The sequence below is a fragment of the Ammospiza caudacuta genome, chromosome 7 (assembly GCF_027887145.1).
Source record: "Ammospiza caudacuta isolate bAmmCau1 chromosome 7, bAmmCau1.pri, whole genome shotgun sequence".
In the NCBI taxonomy this organism is placed as follows: Eukaryota; Metazoa; Chordata; class Aves; order Passeriformes; family Passerellidae; genus Ammospiza; species Ammospiza caudacuta.
In genome coordinates this window covers 455,961-476,700 of record NC_080599.1, presented here as the reverse complement: position 1 = coordinate 476,700, position 20,740 = coordinate 455,961, and the positions used below count along the sequence as shown (strand labels likewise).

General features: G+C 54.6%; 2 pseudogenes; both read left to right on the top strand.

Moving 5' to 3' along the window:
• Positions 1-20,740, top strand: part of LOC131560141 (zinc finger protein 850-like) — an 886,257-nt pseudogene that overhangs the window by 736,090 nt on the left and 129,427 nt on the right.
• LOC131559715 (cell division cycle protein 20 homolog) lies at positions 13,531-18,763 on the top strand (annotated as a pseudogene).

The following is a 20,740-nucleotide window of genomic DNA, read 5'->3' as shown; positions in this document are numbered from 1 at the left end:
CAGAGGCAAAGCACGGTGGGGAGGAGAAAGAGCAGGGACGAGATTGCCCTTGAAAGGCAGAGGCGCTCTGGGGCCCGCTCCTGGCCAGGGAGCCTGCCCAGAGCCATGCCCTGCTGGCCGGGGCCTTGAGGGACAGCTGTGCAGCTGGGCCAAGCTGTGCCAGCAGCTCCAGCCATGCTGGGGAGCCTTGCCAGCTCTGGGCCCTGCTGTGCAGGAGGCTCCCTGTGTGCCACTGGCAGCTGGGGCCTCAGCCACCCTCTTTCTTCACAGGAGCGCCTCTGCAGCTTCACAAGACAGCCAAATAACTCAGGCAGGGAGAACTCGACCTGTCATTTCTCATTTCCGTGGCAGTGTCCGTTGTCCCTGCCATGGCTGCAATACCAGTTTGTTGCTGGGGTCATGCTGTTGCCACCACCACCCAGAACAGGACCCTCTGTCCCCACTGGGGCTGGCTCTGCTCTACAGCCAGGCCAGGAGATGCAGCCCTCCAGACAGGGAAGGGCCTGAGTACAGCAATGTCTTTGGCCTTCAGCTCATGTGTCCATGAGCTACCACCAGCAAAGGCTGAGCTGTTTGTCTGGGCACAGCCATGGGTGGGCAGGCAGTGGCCAAGCATGGGGCTCCTGAGACACCATATTTTTGCTTAGTTCGTCATTTTATTAATTAGAAACTTTTAGAAATAGTTAGGGATTATTTTTTTCCTAATAAAGAAATCACCAAAATTTGTCCCCCTTTTTCCATAATAGTTAAGGATTTTTATAAGTAGTTTTAGAATTCAGAATAACTTTGAACATTTTTACACTTCTAGAATCAACTGGACTTGTCATCTTGCATCTCCGTGCCAGTGTCCATTGTCCCTTCCCCACAGCTGCATTACCAGCTTGTTGCTGGGGACATGCTGTTGCCTCCACCACCCAGAACAGGACCCTCTGTCCCCAAAGGTGCTGGCCCTGGTGTCCAGCCAGGCCAGGAGTTGCAGCCCTCCTGACAGGGAAGGGCCTGAGTCCACCAACATCTTTGGCCTTCAGCTCAGGTGTCTGTGTGCTACCACCAGCGCTGGCAGAGCTGCTTGTCTGGGCACAGCCAGGACTGGGCAGACAGCTACTGGGCACGGGGCTCCTGAGAAAAAGCGACCCCATTTTGTCTTCATTTTACATTTTTACAAAGCAGAAATTGTTCAAAATATTCAGAAACAGTTTTTGTTGAAAAAAAATCCCCATATCTTTCTTCCCTTTTCCCACAGGAGTTCAGGATTTTTCAAAGTAGTTGTAGAATTCTGAAAAATCTAGAACACTTTAATACTTGCAGAATAAAAAATAAAACTGCATTTAATTGGTGATCTTTACTCTAAGAAGAACTAAGTCATCACAAGGCACCCAGCGTACTGGAGAGGCTCTTTTCCCACTGGACATCCTTACTGAGCATCAACAACCAACGTAAAACCTTTTCCCTGATATTTTCTGGGATTTCTGAGAAGCTCACCTCTCAGTCTTCAGAGGCAAACTTTGAGCACAGTGGGAATCTCCTGCTGGGCAGGAGGGTCTCTGTGTGCCAGCTGCAACTGGGAGCTCAGCAACCTCCTGTCTCAACAGACGTCCATCTGCAGCTTCACAGGAGCAGCCAAACGCCTCAGTCTGGGACACCTGTACCAGACATTCCCCATCGCCATGCCCATGCCCGATGCCCCTGTCACAGTTGCTTTACCAACTTGTTGCTGTGCAGGTGCTGCCACCACCCAAACAAGGTCCTCTCCCCCTGAAGGCACTGGCCCTGATCTCTGGCCCCTACTGAAGGTGGGCAGAGCTTGGCCCAGCATTTCTGTTGCAATAAAGAGATGGAGCTGTCAGCCCAATGTCCGGGTGGCAGCAGCAGCAAAGCCCATCTGGCAGCCACATTGGCTCAGCCCCATGCCCAGGAGCAGCCATGGATGCCCACGGTGTGGGCAGGCAGGAGCCAGGCAGGGGCTGCTGTGACCAGCGGCAGGGTCCCGAGGGCTGGGGGAGCCCATGCTGAGCGTCCCTGTGCTGAGGGCACATTTCCTTCCCTGGCATCATCTGGGCCTGGACCTCCTCCAGTGGCAAGCCCAGGAAAAGAGGGAAGCCATCAACAGCATCTCCATGGACACAGTCTGACCCACAATGTCAGCAGGTGACAATTAAGGTTTTGCTGAGCAATGGACCTGGGATACACAAAAACAATCAAGGCAGCCCATTTGTACAGATGCGGGCACACTCTGGGGTACAGCTGAGGCCATGAGCTCACAGTAGGCTCAGAGCTCACAGAAGGCTGAGGTCACAGTTGGCTCTAAGGTCACAGAGATGCCAGACCCGGTGGTTGCACAGCAGCACAAGGAGCGAGCACTCAGTCCTTGAGCACAACTGTTGCGGCAGCAGCGGCGGTGGCAGCAGTGGTGCTGACATTGGGACAGCACTGTCAGGACAGTGGTGGCAGCAAGAGCTGCGGGACTGGCAGAGGGCAAGGCACCATGGCCCTTGCTCTGCGCCTCTTCCTCCTGCTCCTCCTGGCCGTGGCCCTGCCTGCCAGGGCTGCCCAGGCTGCTCCGCTGCAAGCGTGGCGAGCACGTGAGCTGGCAGCCTGGCTCCCCTTTCCAGGGACAGCGCTCCCTGCTCCCCGGGAAGTGCTGGGGATGGTTTTCCCCAGGCCTTTAGGAAGGGTTTCCTCTGGGGCAGGGAGAGAGCCCCCATGGCCCTGGGCAGCCCCAGTTTCCTCTCCAGGGATGTGTCACAGGGCCTGCATAGAGGGTGCAGAGTGACCAGGAGCCAGGCCAGAGCTCCCCGGGCCCCTGTGCAGTTTGGCCTTGTCCATTCACATCTAGGTCCCGTAGCTTTAACCAACCCCCTTGCAGTGCCCTGTTCCCAAAGGCAGAAGGGGCTCCCAGCACACAAATGAAATGGTTCAGGTCTTTGCTCCATTCTAGATTTGGATCACACCTTGGAAGATTTGGAAGTCCAGGTGAATGACACTTTGAATGTCTTGGCGAATGCCAGAGGCAAGTTCTGAATTTCCCTTTTTACTGGCAAAATAATCAGTGTCCATGTGGCAAGAGCTCACCCATCGGCCATTTGTGTTAACGTTAAATCAGGGCTGAAGAATTCTGTAAACCTTGCCCCGCTCCTTTCTGGAGCACCAAGGGATCACACAGGATCGCTGTCAGTGGGAGGAAGGAGCATTTAGCTGTCCATCTTCCTCCCGTGTGCAATGCCACTGTGTCCTTCCGTGTGCTGTGTGCAGTCACAGAGAAGAGCAGAATGGGCAGGGGTCAGGCCCAGGGCTGTGCCCAGGGCTGAGCCTTGCCTGCAGCCTGAGGATCTCCTACAGTGCCACAGGTGATGTTCTGTCCTGCCTTTCTTTGCAGCTGAACCTGTTGGTGAAGGTGATCTGGCTTCCCAAACCACATCCACGACTGAGCCCCCGGGAGATGGTGAGGGTAGGTCAAGGCCTTTCCCCTGAGAGAGCTGCCAGCTCAGAGCCCAAAGCTCAGCCAGTGGGGCATCGCTGCAGGTGCCAGGACAGAGCCATGCACATGTGTGCCCTCGCCTTGCGCGATCCCCTCACCGCTCCTGCGGCTCAGTGGTGCCCGTGCAGCTGAGCAGAGATGGCAGAAGCTTCTGTGGCTGATGTGTTACAGATGTGTCTGCAGGGAGGACTTTTCCTGTCCCTGTGATGATTCCTACACAGAAGCCAGTCTCCCGTCGCAGGGGTGAGTAGTGTGTCCCTGCTGACCCCACAGGCTGAGCCCTTCTTTTGTGGCATCCATTCATGGGAAATGGAACCGTGTTGCTCCAAGGTCCTCCAAGGGGAAAGAACAAAGCTACAGGACAGAAGAAACCCCATGAGCCATCTGAATACATGGGGGAAATGCTGAAGGAGATGCAGCAGGCAGGACAAGGTGGGTGCATTCCCTCAGCCTTCACCTGGGGCTCAGCAGCCAAGGGCTCTGGCTGCACATCTGCACATGCCGAGCCCGGCACAGCAGGAAGGGATCCATGGCAGCCTCACTGCCCCGCTGCTGCTTCCATGCCCTGCAGGGCAGTTTCCCAGCCTGGCCTGGCTGCAGCTTCTCCCCAGCCTCTGCAGGAAGGCATTGGTCATCAGCTGACAGGCAGCCAAAACTGCACCACAGGCATGAGATGCCCTGCAATTTCCCATCTCCAGGCAAATCAGAAGGGGCACCTATATGGAGAAGGGAGAACCTTGGCCTACCCAAAAAGTTGAAAGGGATTTCTTGAATCTTAACCATGTCTTTGAGAGGCATTGCCTCCTGAAGATGCCACCTCTCCAATGGGGAACAGCCCAATCTGATCCAGCTCTCTCTTTTCTCCAGAAGCAGATGGAGAGGCTGTGCAGAAGGAAGCATTTCCTGGAAGAAGCAGTGGCTCATGGACAGCCTCTTCTGCAGGAAGGGAGGCGATGCCAGGCACAGCCACAGGAGGTAATTACTCTGCCTCTGGGCCTGAGCCCTGCGGAGGCTTGAGCTGCCCTCTCTGCTGCTTGGCACTGCGGGTACAGCCCGGACAAGATGGGCACAGCCCAGAGGAATTATCCCGAGCAGGCTCAGGGCACTTGGGTACTGAGCTGTCCTGCTGGGCTCCCTCCGTGGGTGACACGTCCTGAAACCTGTGAGGGGCTGCATGGGGTGCCCATGGTGGGAAAAGGGCAGAGGGAGAGAGCAAGGCTCCAGTGTGTCCTGAGAGGGCCTGGCCATGTGCCTGTGTGCTGGGGAATTTGTCCCAGGGGAAAGATGGTTGGAGAGACTGAAGTAGGTAGAAAGGGAGGGAGAAAGTGCAGAAGGGGGATGGAGGGGGATAGCTGTGGCACTGCCTGCTGCAGTTTTCCCCAGGGATTTAGCAAGAGTTGCAGCTGTGGAAGTGAGAGCTCCCAGGGCTCTGGGTTGCTTCAGCCGCCCCACCATGGATGTTGCACAGGGCATGGAAAGAGGGCACAGAGTGACCAGGAGCCTGCCCAGAACTCCCGAGGCCCTTGTGCATTTTGACCTTACCCATTCACACCTGGCTCCCACGGCCTTACCTGACTCCCTTGCAGTGCCCAATTCCCAAAGCAGAAGGGGATCCCAGCACACAAATGAAATGGTTCAGGTCTTTGCTCCATTCTAGATTTGGATCATGCCTTGGAAGATTTGGAAGTCCAGGTGAATGACACTTTGAATGTCATGGCGAATGCCGGAGGCAAGTTCTTAATTTCCCTTTTTACTGGCAAAATAATCAGTGTCCATGTGGCAAGAGCTCACCCATCGGCCATTTGTGTTAACGTTAAATCAGGGCTGAAGAATTCTGTAAACCTTGCCTGCTTCTTTCTGGAGCACCGAGGGATCACACAGGATCGCTGTCAGTGGGAGGAAGGAGCATTTAGCTGTCCATCCTCCTCCCGTGTGCAATGCCACTGTGTCCTTCCGTGTGCTGTGTGCAGTCACAGAGAAGAGCAGAATGGGCAGGGGTCAGGCCCAGGGCTGTGCCCCAGGGCTGAGCCTTGCCTGCAGCCTGAGGATCTCCTACAGTGCCACAGGTGATGTTCTGTCCTGCCTTTCTTTGCAGCTGAACCTGTTGGTGAAGGCGATCTGGCTTCCCAAACGACATCCACAACTGAGCCCCCGGGAGATGGTGAGGGTAGGTCAAGGCCTTTCCCCTGGGAGAGCTGCCAGCTAAGAGCCCAAAGCTCGGCCAGGGGGGCATCGCTGCAGGTGCCAGGACAGGGCCATGCACATGTGTGCCCTCGCCCTGCGCGATCCCCTCACCGCTCCTGCGGCTCAGTGGTGCCCGTGCAGCTGAGCAGAGATGGCAGAAGCTTCTGTGGCTGATGTGTTACAGATGTGTCTGCAGGGAGGACTTTTCCTGTCCCTGTGATGATTCCTACACAGAAGCCAGTCTCCCGTCGCAGGGGTGAGTAGTGTGTCCCTGCTGACCCCACAGGCTGAGCCCTTCTTTTGTGGCATCCATTCATGGGAAATGGAACCGTGTTGCTCCAAGGTCCTCCAAGGGGAAAGAACAAAGCTACAGGACAGAAGAAACCCCATGAGCCATCTGAATACATGGGGGAAATGCTGAAGGAGATGCAGCAGGCAGGACAAGGTGGGTGCATTCCCTCAGCCTTCACCTGGAGCTCAGCAGCCGAGGCTTTGGCGGCATATCTGCACATGCCGAGCCCGGCACAGCAGGAAGGGATCCATGGCAGCCTCACTGCCCTGCTGCTGCTTCCATGCCCTGCAGGGCAGTTTCCCAGCCTGGCCTGGCTGCAGCTTCTCCCCAGCCTCTGCAGGAAGGCATTGGTCATCAGCTGACAGGCAGCCAAAACTGCACCACAGGCATGAGATGCCCTGCAATTTCCCATCTCCAGGCAAATCAGAAGGGGCACCTATATGGAGAAGGGAGAACCTTGGCCTACCCAAAAAGTTGAAAGGGATTTCTTGAATCTTAACCATGTCTTTGAGAGGCATTGCCTCCTGAAGATGCCACCTCTCCAATGGGGAACAGCCCAATCTGATCCAGCTCTCTCTTTTCTCCAGAAGCAGATGGAGAGGCTGTGCAGAAGGAAGCATTTCCTGGAGGAAGCAGTGTCTCATGGACAGCCTCTTCTGCAGGAAGGGAGGCGATGCCAGGCACAGCCACAGGAGGTAATTGCTGTGCCTCTGGGCCTGAGCCCTGCGGAGGCTTGAGCTGCCCTCTCTGCTGCTTGGCACTGCGGGTACAGCCCGGACAAGACGGGCACAGCCCAGAGGAATTGTCTTGAGCAGGCTCAGGGCACTCGGGTACTGAGCTGTCCTGCTGGGCTCCCTCCGTGGGAGACACGTCCTGAAACCTGGGAGCGGCTGCACGGGGTGCCCATGGTGGGGAAAGGGCAGAGGGAGAGAGCAAGGCTCCAGTGTGTCCTGAGAGGACCTGGATATGTGCCCGTGTGCTGGGGGATTTGTCCTAGGGGAAAGACGGTTGGAGAGACAGAAGTAGGTGGAAATGGATGGAGAAGGGGCAGGAGGGATGGAGGGGGACAGGGGGATAGCTGTGGCACTTCCTGCTGCAGTTTTCCCCAAGGATTTAGCAAGAGTTGCAGCTGTGGAAGTGAGAGCTCCCAGGGCTCTGGGTTGCTTCAGCCGCCCCACCATGGATGTTGCACAGGGCATGGAAAGAGAGTGCAGAGTGACCAGGAGCCTGCCCAGAGCTCCCAAGGCCCCTGTGCATTTTGACCTTACCCATTTACATCTGGCTCCCACAGCTGTACCCGACCCCCTTGCAGTGCCCAATTCCCAAAGGCAGAAGGGGATCCCAACACACCCTGAAAAATGTTCTTATCTGTGCTCCGTTCTAGATGAGGTTGCTCAAAAGGCTTCCCCATTAGACTGGTTGAGAAAAGTGTTGAAGCCTTTGGGGCCTCCTTCAGGTATGTTCTCACTGTCCTACACAGTAATACTTGTTGACAACTTCACAGCAACCAGGTTATACAAGCTAGTGTGGCTGTTGTGTTACAGATGTGTCTGCAGGGAGGACTTTTCCTGCCCCTGTGATGATTCCTACACAGAGGCCTGGCTCCCATCGCAGGGGTGAGTAGTGTTGTCCCTGCTGACCCCACAGGCTGAGCCCTGCTTCTGTGGCATCCATTCCTAGGAAATGGAACTACTTTCTGTTAAGGTCCTCTGAGAGGGAAGAACAAAGCCCCAGGACACAAGAAACCCCATGAGCCAAACAACATCTTGAAACGAATAGTGACAGAACTGCTCAAAGGGAATGGTGAGAGCATTTCCCTCAGCCTTGTCCTGGGGCTCAGCAGCCAAGGGCTCTGGCTGCACGTCTGGACACGCCGTGCCTGGAACAGCAGGAAGGGATCCATGGCAGCTGGAACCCTGCTGCTGCTTCCATGCCCTGCAGGGCTGTTTCCCAGCCTGGCCTGGCTGCAGCTTCTCCCCAGCCTCTGCAGGAAGGCATTGGGCATCAGCTGACAGGCAGCCAAAACTCACTAGGGATCCCCTGCATTTTCCCGGTCCCCAGTCACATCCTGAGGTGTGGCTGCGTCGAGGAGGGAGGGCCATAGCCAGCCCCAAAGGCCAGGGGGGATCAGGATTTTCCTGATCCTTACCCATGTCTTGGACAAGTATTGCCTCCTGAAGAGGCCACCTCCTGGATGTTCAATGATTCCATCTGATCCAGCTGTGCCTCTTTCTTTACAAGGGATGGACAGAGAGGCTCTATGGAAGGTGGCATTTCCTGCAGGAAGGAAGGCGATGCCAGGCACAGCCACAGGAGGTAATTGCTGTGCCTCTGGGCCTGAGCCTTGCGGAGGCTTGAGCTGCCCTCTCTGCTGCTTGGCACTGCGGGCACAGCCCAGACAAGATGGGCACAGCCCAGAGGAATTATCCCGAGCAGGCTCAGTGCACTCGGGTACTGAGCTGTCCTGCTGGGCTCCCTCCGTGGGAGACACGTCCCGAAACCTGGGAGCGGCTGCACGGGGTGCCCATGGTGGGGAAAGGGCAGAGGGAGAGAGCAAGGCTCCAGTGTGTCCTGAGAGGGCCTGGCTATGTGCCCGTGGGCTGTGGGAGCTGTTCCATGGGCAGGTGGGCAAGCAGGAGGGAGGGACGGAGGTTGGGAGTGACAGCTGTGGCACTGCAGATTTCCCCAGGCATTTAGTCAGGGTTTCCTGTGTGAGAGGGAGAGAGCCCCAGGGCTCTGGGCTGCTCCAGCTGCCCCTCCAGGCATGTTGCACAGGACCTGCAAAGAGCATGGAGAGTGACCAGGGGCCACAGGCTCCCACAGCCTTACCCCACCTCCTTGCAGTGCCCAATTCCCCAAGGGAGAAGGGGATCCCAGCACACCATGGCAATGGTTCTGTAGCATCTGTGCTCCCTTCTCGACTGGGATCATGACTTGGATTAGCTGGAAATGCTGGTGAAAGGTACTTTGAAGACCTTGCCAGATGTTGGAGGCATGTTTTGAATGTACCTTTCCTGACAGAATAATCCGTGGCAGTGTGGCAAGAGCTTACTCATGAGCCAGTTCCCTTAAGTTCCTCTGAAGGTTGATCAGTTCTGGAAACCTTACCCTGCTCCCTTCTGGAGCCCTGAGGGATCCCACAGGATTGCTGTCAGTGGGAGGAAGGGGCATTTAGCTGTCCATCCTCCTCCTGTGTGCAATGGCACTGTGTCCTTCTGTGTGCTCTGTGCAGCCACAGAGAAGAGAAGAGAGGGAAGGGGCTGGGCCCAGGGCTGTGCCTGGGGGCTGAGCCTTTCTCAGCTCCTTTGCTGCCCCCAGGGAGCCCGAGCTGCTTCTGCTGCCACTGCCAAGCCCCGGCCCTGCCTGGGGCTGGGTTTGGAGGTGCTGGCAGCTCCAGGGAGTCCTTTCTGCCCCAACAACCCCGCAAGGCGCTCCTTCAATCCCAGTGTGGGGCCACTGCAGGCACGAGGTCCCCCTGGCCCTGGTCCTGAGTGGAAGGCAGAGACAAGGGAATGCCTTGGAGGGCACCAATCACCCAGGTGCCTTCACTGCCACTTGGGCCTGAAGGAGAATCTTCAGCAGTGCCATTGGAGCTGTTGTGTCCTGCCTTTCTTTGCAGCTGAGCCTGTTGGTAAAGGTGATCTGGCTTCCCAGCCCACGTTCAGGATTGAGCCTCTGGGAGATGCTGAGGGTACGTCAAGGCCTTTCCCCTGAGAGAGCTGCCAGCTCAGAGCCCAGAGCTCAGCCAGGGGGGCATCGCTGCAGGTGCCAGGACAGAGCCATGGCCATGTGTGCCCTCGCCCTGCACGATCCACTCACAACTTCTGCTCAGTACTGGCAGCTGTTTGGAGGAAGGTGGGCCATGGCCCAGCGGAAAAAGCCTAGATGATTTGTTGATTTTTTCAGATTTTGCATAAGCATGACGTCCTGAACATGCCATCAAAGTAATGGAGAACAGTTCCGTCTTTTAAGGTGTACTTTTTGTTTCTCAAGTGATAGGCCAAAAGTCAGGACAGAAGGAGGTGTTTCCCCAACGAAGCAGAGGCCGACTGGGAGCCCCTGCTGCAAGAAGGAAGGCCAAGCCAAACACAGGCACGGGTACAGGCTCAGAAGGTAATTTCTGTGCCGGGCTCAGCAGGTCTCAGCCCTTGGCAGGGCTGGGTGGCTGCAGCTCTTCCCCCAGGGCCTGCCCTTGCACAGCCCAACAGCAGCCAGAGCTGGAGGCGCCTTTGGAGCTCGTTCACAGCCCTGGGGTAAGGGGACTCGTGCACCAACGTCCCTCCCGCTGCAGCTGCTCCAGAGCTGGCCCTGAGTGCCCAGAGGCCCAAGGCACAGGAGCAGCCCCAAGCGGGAGCCCTGCTGCAAGCCCAGGGCCAGAGCCAGCCTTGGCTCCCGACTGGGCAGGGCCTGCACTGGGTCCTGACAGGGCCTGACTCTGCACCCTGGGGCGGGGGGAGCTGTCACAGGGCAGGGAGGGCCAGGGCTGGCAGTGGCTGCTCAGGGATGGGTTTGGCCCGTGTCCCTCCAAGCAGTGACAGCCCAAGAAGGTGCGCTGCTCCTGGGGTCTCCTCCTGGCCTGCTGGGCTTTGTTGGGTGGCACAGCCTGTGCCAAGGGGCGGCAAGGTGCCTGCAGGCCCCAGCTCTGGGGGAAATGGAAAACGTCCTGCCCGCATACACCATGCTGCCAGCTCAGCAGTGCAGCACAGCATGGGCTGACGCTCCCCATTGCTCCCACAGGTGCAGCTGGAACCACAGCACATGTTCCTGATGCCCAGAAGGGCCTTGGAAGGGGTTTCTATCAGGGAACAGGCTTCTGGTTAGGGTTACTGGCAGGCCTGCTTCTCTTGGAGCTGATATTCATCTTATGCTGTGTCCGAATATGGACTTGCTGGAAGAGAAAAGGGTGAGTGTTTAGATCACCTTTCCCTCAAACAGCTTCTTTTGAAATTGTACTACAGACAGAAAACATTGCCAGTGAGGCTGCAGTGTAGGTGTGGCCAGTCCATGATTGTCCAAAGAACTCTGCTGAGGGTTCTGCTGCTGCCCAGAGCTTTCATTGGCCTGCTAATTGCTGGGCCTTGTCCTGGGGGGCCCTCTGGGACTGCAGCCAGTGCTGGCTCCCACTGAGGCTGCCTGGCCAAGAGCACCCCCAGGGGCACAGGGCAGAGGCAAAGCTCGGTGGGGAGGAGAAAGAGCAGGGACGAGATTGCCCTTGAAAGGCAGAGGCGCTCTGGGGCCCGCTCCTGGCCAGGGAGCCTGCCCAGAGCCGTGCCCTGCTGGCCGGGGCCTTGAGGGACAGCTGTGCAGCTGGGCCAAGCTGTGCCAGCAGCTCCAGCTGTGCTGGGGAGCCTTGCCAGCTCTGGGCCCTGCTGTGCAGGAGGCTCCCTGTGTGCCACTGGCAGCTGGGGCCTCAGCCACCTCCTCTTTCCACAGTTCCACCTCTGGACAAGAGTTGTAAGACAGTGGCTGCACGTCACACCCAAACAGCAGGAGCAGCTCCTCCAGCAGTTAGAAGGGCCTGCGCAGCCCTGTCAAGAGTTCTGAGAAGAAGACTGCAGAACAGCTATCGACAAGGAAATCTCCTATTCTCCTGGCGATCCCACTGCCACCTCCTCTCCTCATGTATATCCCCAAGCTACTTTCATTTCTTTTTTGATCCTCCTCTGTCCCGTCCCGACTACTTCTATAGACCCCAGGAGCAGCGTAGCGCCATCCAGCCCCTCCTGAGCCCAACATGTCCCTTCCTCCCATGAGACCCCTGGCCCTGCCATTTAAACAACACTGAAGTTAACCCTGCTCTCTGCCAGGCCAGGTGATGGCCCTTTCTTTTGTTGCACTAAAGGGAAGGTGCCATCACCCCAGTGTTTGGGTGGCAGCAGCAGCAAAGCCAGGCCGGCAGCAGCACTGGCTGAGCTCCATGCCCAGGAGCAGCTGTGGATGCCCATGGTGTTGGCAGGCAGGAGCCAGGCAGGGGCTGCTGTGACCAGCGGCGGGGTCCCGAGGGCTGGGGGAGCCAAGGGGGCAGGCAGCAGCATGGGGCCCCCAAGAAAAAGAAACCCCATTTGCTTCATTTCTCACTTTTAAATATTAGAAATTTGTAGAAATATTTCAAAATCCTTTTTCTGTAGAGACACATCCCCAAATATTTCTTCCCAATTCCTATAGTAGTTGAAGATTTTTCTAAGTAGTTTTAGAATCCAGGAAAAGTGACCTCATTTTGTCTTCACTTTTCATTTTTAGAAATATTTAGAAATATCTCTTGTAGAGAGAAATTCCCAAATGTTTCGTTCCTGTTTCCACAACACATCCGTATTTTTGAAACTACTTTTAGAGTTCTGGAAAATATTTTGCCCTCATACAATAAAAAATAATATTGCATTTGAGTGGTAATCCTTATTCTAGAAAGAAGTAAGACCCCTTCAGCCAGCCACCCTGCTGCAGAGGCTCTTTTCCCACAGAAGCTTTGTACCTAGTCACAACCAACATACCTAAAACCTTTTCCCAGATATTTCCTGGGATTTTTGACAAGCTCACGTCTTAGTCTTCTCAGACAAACTTTGAGCACAGTGGGAATCTCTTCAAGTTACCACCTTTGTTTGCTTCTGGTGGAACTCCCTCAGTTCTAGAGCAGGGCCTTCTCTCAGCTTCCTGCTGACCCCGGGCTCTCCTCCCGGCCTGCTGGGCTTTGTTGGGTGGCACAGCCTGTGCCAAGGGGCGGCAAGGTGCCTGCAGGCCCCAGCTCTGGGGAAACGGAGAACGTCCTGCCCGCATACACCGTGCTGCCAGCTCAGCAGTGCAGCACAGCACGGGCTGACGCTCCCCATTGCTCCCACAGGTGCAGCTGGAACCACAGCACATGTTCCTGATGCCCAGAAGGGCCTTGGAAGGGGTTTCTGTCAGGGAACAGGCTGCTGGCTGGGGTTCCCAGCAGGCCTGTTTGTTTTGGAGCTTATCTTCATCTTATTTTCCGTCTGAATTTGGACTTACTTGAAGAGAAGACAGTGAGTGTTTAGTTCACCTTTCCCTCAAACAGCTTCTTTTGAAAGTCTACTGTACATAGAAAACATTGCCAGTGAGGCTGCAGTGTAGGTGTGGCCAGTCCATGATTGTCCAAAGAACTCTGCTGAGGGTTCTTCTGCTGCCCAGAGCATTCATTGGCCTCCTAATTGCCGGGTCTTGTCCTGGGGGGCCCTCTGGGGCTGCAGCCAGTGCTGGCTCCCACTGAGGCTGCCTGGCCAAGAGCAGCCCCAGGGGCACAGGGCAGAGGCAAAGCACGGTGGGGAAGAGAAAGAGCAGGGACGAGATTGCCCTTGAAAGGCAGGGGAAGGGAGAATGTCGCTTATCCGAGAGAGTCCCAAAGAGCGGCTGGAAGGGGTGCCAGCTGATCAAGGACCCCCGAGGAGCTGAGGGAGGGCATATCAGCTGACGGAGTGTCCCGAGGAGCGGCTGTGGAGAGTGGGGGTGTGCGTTGGCGGGGAGGAGCGGCCGGAGCACTTGCACGGTCCGGTGGTGGGGAGGCCGGCGGGGCCTGTCGGAGTAGGCTCAGCCCGGCCGGTGGGCACGGCCAACGTCGTCCGCCCGCAGGACCATGGCGCAGTTCCTGTTGGAGGCAGACCTGCACGGGCTGCTGAAGCTGGACACGCTGATCCCAAATGTGCCGCCTGCACGATGGCAGCGCAAGGCCAAGGAGAGATGCCCCGGGCCCAGCCCCGTCGGCGTGTCGCCCATGAAGCCAGCCAGTCGCTCCCACAGCTCCAGCAAGACGCCGTCCACGACAGCCGGTGAGCGCCGGCCACCGGCGGCAGAGGTTGAGTGCGGGAGCCTGGCCCAGGCTGCTTGTCCGTAGCCTCGGGGCTCTGGGCTCCCTGCCACGCTGCCCTACCGGCTGCTGCTCAGGCAGGAGGAGGTGGGCTGTGCTCCTGACAGCCACCCACCTCCTTGCCAGCATGAGGGGCAGAGCTCTGAGCACTGGGGCTGGCCAGCTGCTGTTCGCCCAGCTGAGCCTTGCTGGCACAGCTGTATGCTAGGATGAGTGTGGGCAGGACTGTCAGCTGACAGCTTTATATCCTGTGAGCGTTTTTGTATCTTCCCCTTATCTCTGGACTCTGGAATTGTTGCACTAAACCCAAGTGCACACACTCCCTAACCAACTTGGTGGCAGGGAGGAAAATATAAGTTAGTTGTGACTGGGTGGCATGAGACCTCAGAGTCCTACTTGTCTGGTGAGTGTGATGTGGAAGAGTGTTGGGTTTGCTCCCGTGAAAGCTCTAATACAGGCTGTTAAATAGCTGTAAGACAATATTTTCATATGTGAATGCAGGTAAATCTGGATCCAAAATTCAAAGCACCCCCAAAAAGGCTGGGGGGGATTGCTACATTCCCAACTGCAGCACTATGCAGATGGAGATGGCAAATTTCCTCCTAAGCAAAGAGAATGACCCTGCTGAGGATTCCCCTACCAAGAAGGTGAGCATGTTGCTAAGTTACAATTGCTTCAACAACCGCTACTCCTTCCTGCCCCTTTACAGAGCAGTGAACAATAGGTTCTATCAAGTGGGCACACGGGACTGACAAGTCCCAGCCATCACTACTTGCAGCTCTGGGCTTCAGGAGCCTAGCATGAGACTGAAGCTGTAGAGACTGCCATGCACTCTAAGCCTATGCTGCTTCTGGAAGCAAAATTTAGCTTTTGACTAATGAGGCGTTAAAATGTAGCAGGCAACAAAAACACAAAGCTGTAAGCCTATGCAAAGTGAAACTACTGGTGGTACTATTCTAGGACAATGTCTCCACCGGGAACACTTCTGGAATGTTTTACACTGTCTTCTGAAATCTGTTTGTGAAGCATTTGGTCGCTTTGTGGCTGTGGCTTTTCCCACTGGCAATGACACTTTATTTGCCATTGTGTGAAAATGTGAGCAGGACAATATATGAAAGTCTGAGGAAAAACTGCTTTGACCTGCCTCTGTGTGACTGACCCTTGCAGCACAGGCAAACATCTTCAGATTCTAAGAGAAGGGGACTTAGGTGTCTGTTTAAATTGCAGTGTGGGAATTGTTTTAAATGCATTGCACTGAGGGTGATTTGTCTCTGTAGGAGCAACAGAAAGCCTGGGCAGTGAATCTGAATGGTTTTGATGTAGAAGAGGCAAAGATCCTCCACCTCAGAGGAAAACCACAGAATGCTCCAGAAGGTATGATAAAGAGTCTGTGTGAGCTGAATCAGCAGGAGAGATCAGGTCAGGGGAACAGCAACACAGAGGCTCTGTGTGTGGTCACAGGAGAAATCAACTGGTTTCTGAGAGCTGTACAGGCTGGAGTCTCCTTTCTTAAGGGTCCTGAGGTCGAGGGAGGGCATAAAAGTTACAGTGAATTTATTTAGGAGAGTTGCTATGACTGCCAGCTGGTCACCTGTTACAGGGCTTGCAAGGGTCTTCAGGGTGGAGAGAGAGACGAGAATCTTGACCTCATGTTCAGAAGGCTTGATTTAATATTTTATGATATATATTACATTATTACTATACTAAAAGAAATAGAAGGAAAGTTCTCAGAAGCTAGCTAAGCTAAGAATAGAAAAAGAATGAATAAACAAAGGGCTGTGTCTCAGCAGAGAGCGAGACCCAGCTCTGCCTTGAGTGGTCAGTAAATCCAAACATCCACCCGAGACCAATCACACATCCACCTGTTGCATTCCCCAGCAGCAGATAACCATTGTTTACCTTTTGTTGCTGAGGCCACAGCTTCTCAGAAGGGGGGAAAATCCTAAAAAAAGGATTTTTATGAAAAGATATCAGTGACATTTCACCTATACTGCAGGTTCCAAACCTTCCTCAAGTCTGTAAGAGCATCAAACCCTCTGCTGTGCACTTTCTAGCTTAAACTGCAACTAAATATAATGGGATTCAAAAACCCAAGTGTTTGTCAAATTTGTTTCCATGAATGAGGAAATTGTAGCTCACCCCTGTTCAGCAGTTCATACTGCCAGTGATTTTAGTGCACTGCAGGCTTGTGAGTGTTTCTCTTAGGACTTTATTTTCACTCCAAGGGATTCCTAGTTGGGTGAGCAGCACTCAGCTGGGAGGAAACTAACTCGGGTTAACAAACCTGTTCCCCTGCACACAGGCTGTCAGAATAACCTGAAAGTGCTCTACAGTCAGAAAATGGCACCTGGATCCAGCAGGAAGAATAGCAGAAATATTCCCTCAAAGCCAGAACGGGTCTTGGATGCACCAGAGATGTTCAACGACTACTGTAAGTAGGCTGCAGGGTTGAGTGCTGGGCATCCAGAACATTCTGCACTGGATTGCTGTTCCTAGGACAGTGTAACTGGGCTATCTGTATTATTTGGTGTACCCAGGCTAGCACAGACCACTGCTGGAGTGTCCCTGTGTGGCCTTAGCGGGACAGTGGTCTAGGGCAGTGTGTAGATGCCTTGGAGCAGGGTACCTGGCCCCAGCAGCTGGGCATAGTGACACTCAGAAGGCTGCCCCTCACCTGTACGTGTGTGTGTGCACATGTGCACCCACACCTGCTGCAGCAGCACGGGTGAAGGGCATGCTCCCTAGCAAAGCATGGTGTGACCTGCATTGCTCTTTCAAATTGTAGATCTGAATCTCATAGACCGGAGCTCCCAGAACTTCCTGGCAGTGGCTCTGGACAACGCTGTTTATCTGTGGAATCATGCTACTAGGGAGATTATCCTCCTGCTGCAGATGGAGCATCAAGATGTTTACATTTCCTCTGCGTCATGGATTAAAGAAGGAGACTACGTTGCTGTTGGCACAAGTAGTGCTGAGATTCAGGTGAATGCAGGAGTAAAACTAGAGGGGTTTTCTAGGGATTGACAGAACTGTGGGGTCTGGGGACAAAACCTTGGTTGGCAGAGGAAGGATGCCATGCACCTGACTTGTCTTCCCTGGTGTGGGGTGGAACTGCCCAGTGTGCAAGGCAGGGTTTGGTTTGGGGGTTTTCTGATAAGTAGTGTAACCTTCTGTGCTATAGTCATGAGATCCACATTTTCTCTGTTCCCTTACTGAGAAATCTGAATGCCAGAGCCTGTGCAGTGAGGTTCCTAGGGCATAGAAACAGGATTGGGTTTCTTCTGAAGAACTTTATGATTTGCCTCTCCAGCTATGGGACGTTGAGCAGCAGAAATGTCTCCGAACCATGACCAGCCACTGTGCCCCTGTGGGAACCCTCAGCTGGAACAGCTGCATCCTCTCCAGGTAAAGCAGTGCGTCAAGGGCAGTTTCCAGTTTTTGCAAACTCCTATCCCTCAATCTATGTGTGGCATGGGTTAGGGATGGCAGAGAGAAGTTTGTCCTGGCTTGGGATTCTTACTCAGCCTTATCTGTTGGGGCTGTGAGGAGAAGGCCTCTTTCCTGTATTGCAATTTGTGCTGAAGTTGTAAAGAGCTTGTGTGGGTGTTTCACTCACACCAACAGACCTGTGTTGCTGGTAACACTGGTTGAAACCCAGTGGCAGGTATAGCAGTCTTGCAACAACAAAAATGGATTTGGGTGAAAATGTGCAGCTTGACCCTGCAAACCTTCTCTTCTCTCTGCAGTGGTGCACGGACTGGGCACATCCATCACCACGATGTCCGAGTGGCTGAGCATCACGTGGCCACCCTTGCTGGCCACACACAGGAGGTGTGCGGACTCAGATGGTCTCTGGATGGCCACTACCTGGCCAGTGGTGGCAATGACAGTCTGGCGAATGTCTGGCCATGCACCCAAGGTGGGGATGGAGACTTTGCTCCTGTACAGACCTTCACTCAGCACCAGGGTGCTGTCAAGGTGAGCACAGAGCTGCCACGGGCGGATATGTGAGTGCAAGGCAGGCATGCAGCACTGGCTGGGTGCAGGTTGCCTCTTGTATGTTTTAAAATGAACTCTCCTCTCTCAGGCTGTGGCGTGGTGCCCATGGCAGATAAATGTTCTAGCCACTGGAGGTGGTACTAGTGACAGACATATCCGCATCTGGAACATGTGTTCTGGCACCTGCCTCAGTGCTGTTGATACCTGTTCCCAGGTGAGAGATGAACATCAGCTTGGGGACAAACACCTTCTGGCAGCACACCTACACAGAGCTGCTGGCTCCTCAGGCCCAGAGGCACGGGGAAGGAGGGGGACCATGCTCGCCTCCGAGTGGTGAGCATCAGCACAAGGACCCTGTCTCACCTGTGTTACTGCCTCTTTGCAGGTGACTTCTATCCTATGGTCCACAAACTACAAGGAGCTCATTTCAGGCCATGGCTTTGCACAGAATCAGCTGGTTATATGGAAGTATCCAAGAATGAACAAGGTTGCAGAGCTGCAAGGTAGGTGGACATGGACTGGGTGTGTGGGGGGGTGTTAGAGGTTGAAGACAGCTGCACTCCTTGGTTGGAGCCTGCAGCATCACTGATACAGGCCAGTATCTGGGGCCATGCTGCTAGGAGTGAAGCATGCCCACGGGGCTGTGGAAGAGATACCATTGATCCAAGTGTATGCTTGGGGTCTGAAATCATGCTGCCACAGCCAGTGGGGGGACAGCTATGCAAGCTGGCAGGGCTCATGGGAGCATACAGGAGTAAATGTGCATGTGCTGATCAGCTCAGCCCTGATTGCACATTCCTTCTCCTCCTCAGGTCATACTGATAGAATCTTGAACCTGACCATGAGCCCTGATGGTACATCAGTGGCCTAAGCAGCTGCTGATAAAACAGTGCAGGTCTGGCTCTGTTTTGAGATGGATCCCATAAAGAAGAAGGAGAAAGAGAAGGCAAACAGTGCCAAAAGCAGTATTCTTCACCAGAGCATCCGCTGAGAGCACGGGATTGTTGTGGGGAGGGGGATATTTGGTTTTACACACTGTACAGTATTTTAAATTTTAATGAACTGCTTAACTTGACTTTTTCTAAATGGAGTCTGATGGAAGAAAAAGCCATGGCTCCTTCTCCCTGAGTCCTTCTCCCTGAGGCTGGGGATCTGGGCAAGGAGTGGAGACCTAGCTCTTAAGGGCCAGTTTACAGGCCCCTGAGCTTAGCACAGCCTAGCAGAAGGATGCTGTGCAAGGGCTGTACTTCTGTTTCTGTCCCAGCTAAGATAGATATGTCACCTGCCCCATCTAGATGCTGACTACAAGCACAGCAGCTCCACCACAGGCTCAACTGAAAGCATAGCGTGGCTGTGGCCTCAGTTTGTGTTGTCCTGGCCTGTCTCACAAACCCAGGGACACCTTCCTATGGCTCTGCAGGCAGATCTCAGTTTGTCTTGTTAGCTACAGGCAGCCATCACTGCCTGCCTATGGTGCTGGAGTAGAATACCTGTTGAAAAAAAAAAAAGGGAGAGAAATATAGAGCAACAGCTGTAATCACCCCAAAGGCTGGAAAAGGGCTGGCTCTGGCATAAAGCCTGCTGCAAAACAAAAGGTTGGCTTACACTGCCACAGCCAGCCTGGATGTCATGCGAAAGCCACACAAAGCACCACCAACGCTGTGCTCAGCCTTCAGTCACGTATTCTTCCAACATCTCTGATCTCCCTTCCCCTCCTGCTGACAGGAGGCCCTGGTGCCTCACTGAGGCTTCATGCAGGGGAGCAAGCACCAGGGCTCAGCTGACATTTATTGGAGCTTGACTCCCCTACACTTGTAAAAATGTCTTTTTTCCAGGCTGAACTGTGCTGGAGCAAGTTGCAGGAAATAAATTGAGTCCTCACCTGACCAACAACCAGCTCAGCCATGCTGCTTTGCACGGTGGAGCCGCAGTGTCTGAGGTTGGGGGGCTGCACCAGACCCATCAAGCCTGTCCTTCAGCTGCACCAGCATTGCCAGGGGCTGCTGGGGACACTGCACAGATGATAAGCACCTTGGCCTGTACAAAGCAGCTCCACCAAGCCTGTGCCTCCCATCAGCCCTCAGTGATTAGCTGAGGGTGGATTATTAACTGTTTTCACCTTTCCCTCAGCACAGTACCACACTGTGCCTAGCACCAGCTCTGCCTCCTGAGCCTTACAGCAGCTGGAACCTTCAAAGGTTCCGACTTGTGCTCTGCCAAGGCCAGTGAGTGTGTAACCACACCCACCAGAGCACCCCCCCAAACACACATAAAGCTGATATGGGGGGCACAGTCTCAAAAAACAGCCACTGAGCCAGCACCTTCCCAGCAGTGCTGCTGGTGCATCCCCATTTGGCCACTTGGGAAAGATCAGAAGGTCCAAGGGTGGAGTTCTCCCTCAGACAAAAATCCTAGGGCCACAGCTGTCTCTAAAGGGGAAGCAGGCAGGAACCCAAATGCAAGGCTGGGCTCTTCCACAGAGCTGTGCTGTTGTTGTAGGAGCCCTGCCCCACAGCCCTGCACCTGGTGCTAGGAGTTAGCACAGACTTGCCCTGTAGGGCCACAGCTGATTAGGCCTTCCCTGGTCCCTGACCTGGAAGGAACGCTTTATATGCCAAAAAGTTCCTGTCATTTTTTCAGTCCCATGTAAGAGCAGCTCAGCTTTCTCACAGACTCTTTCTTTCTCCTTAGCACATGCCCCACACCCAGATGCTGTGCATTACATAGCCCTTAGAGGACCTCTGAGCATTACCAGAGGGTAATGATACTGCAGGGTCTTTGAACCCATGCTGGTCTCTTACAGTCCTGGAGTGAGGAGGAGCAGAGGAAGGAAGTGGGCACTGATCCAGCAGGCCCAGTAAACACAGCCCTGTAAGGTGTGAATTCAGTTCACAGCATGACAGCATATTAATTACCAAGTGCCATGGCCAGCCCATAGAAAAGCACAACTAACAGTGTTATGAATAAG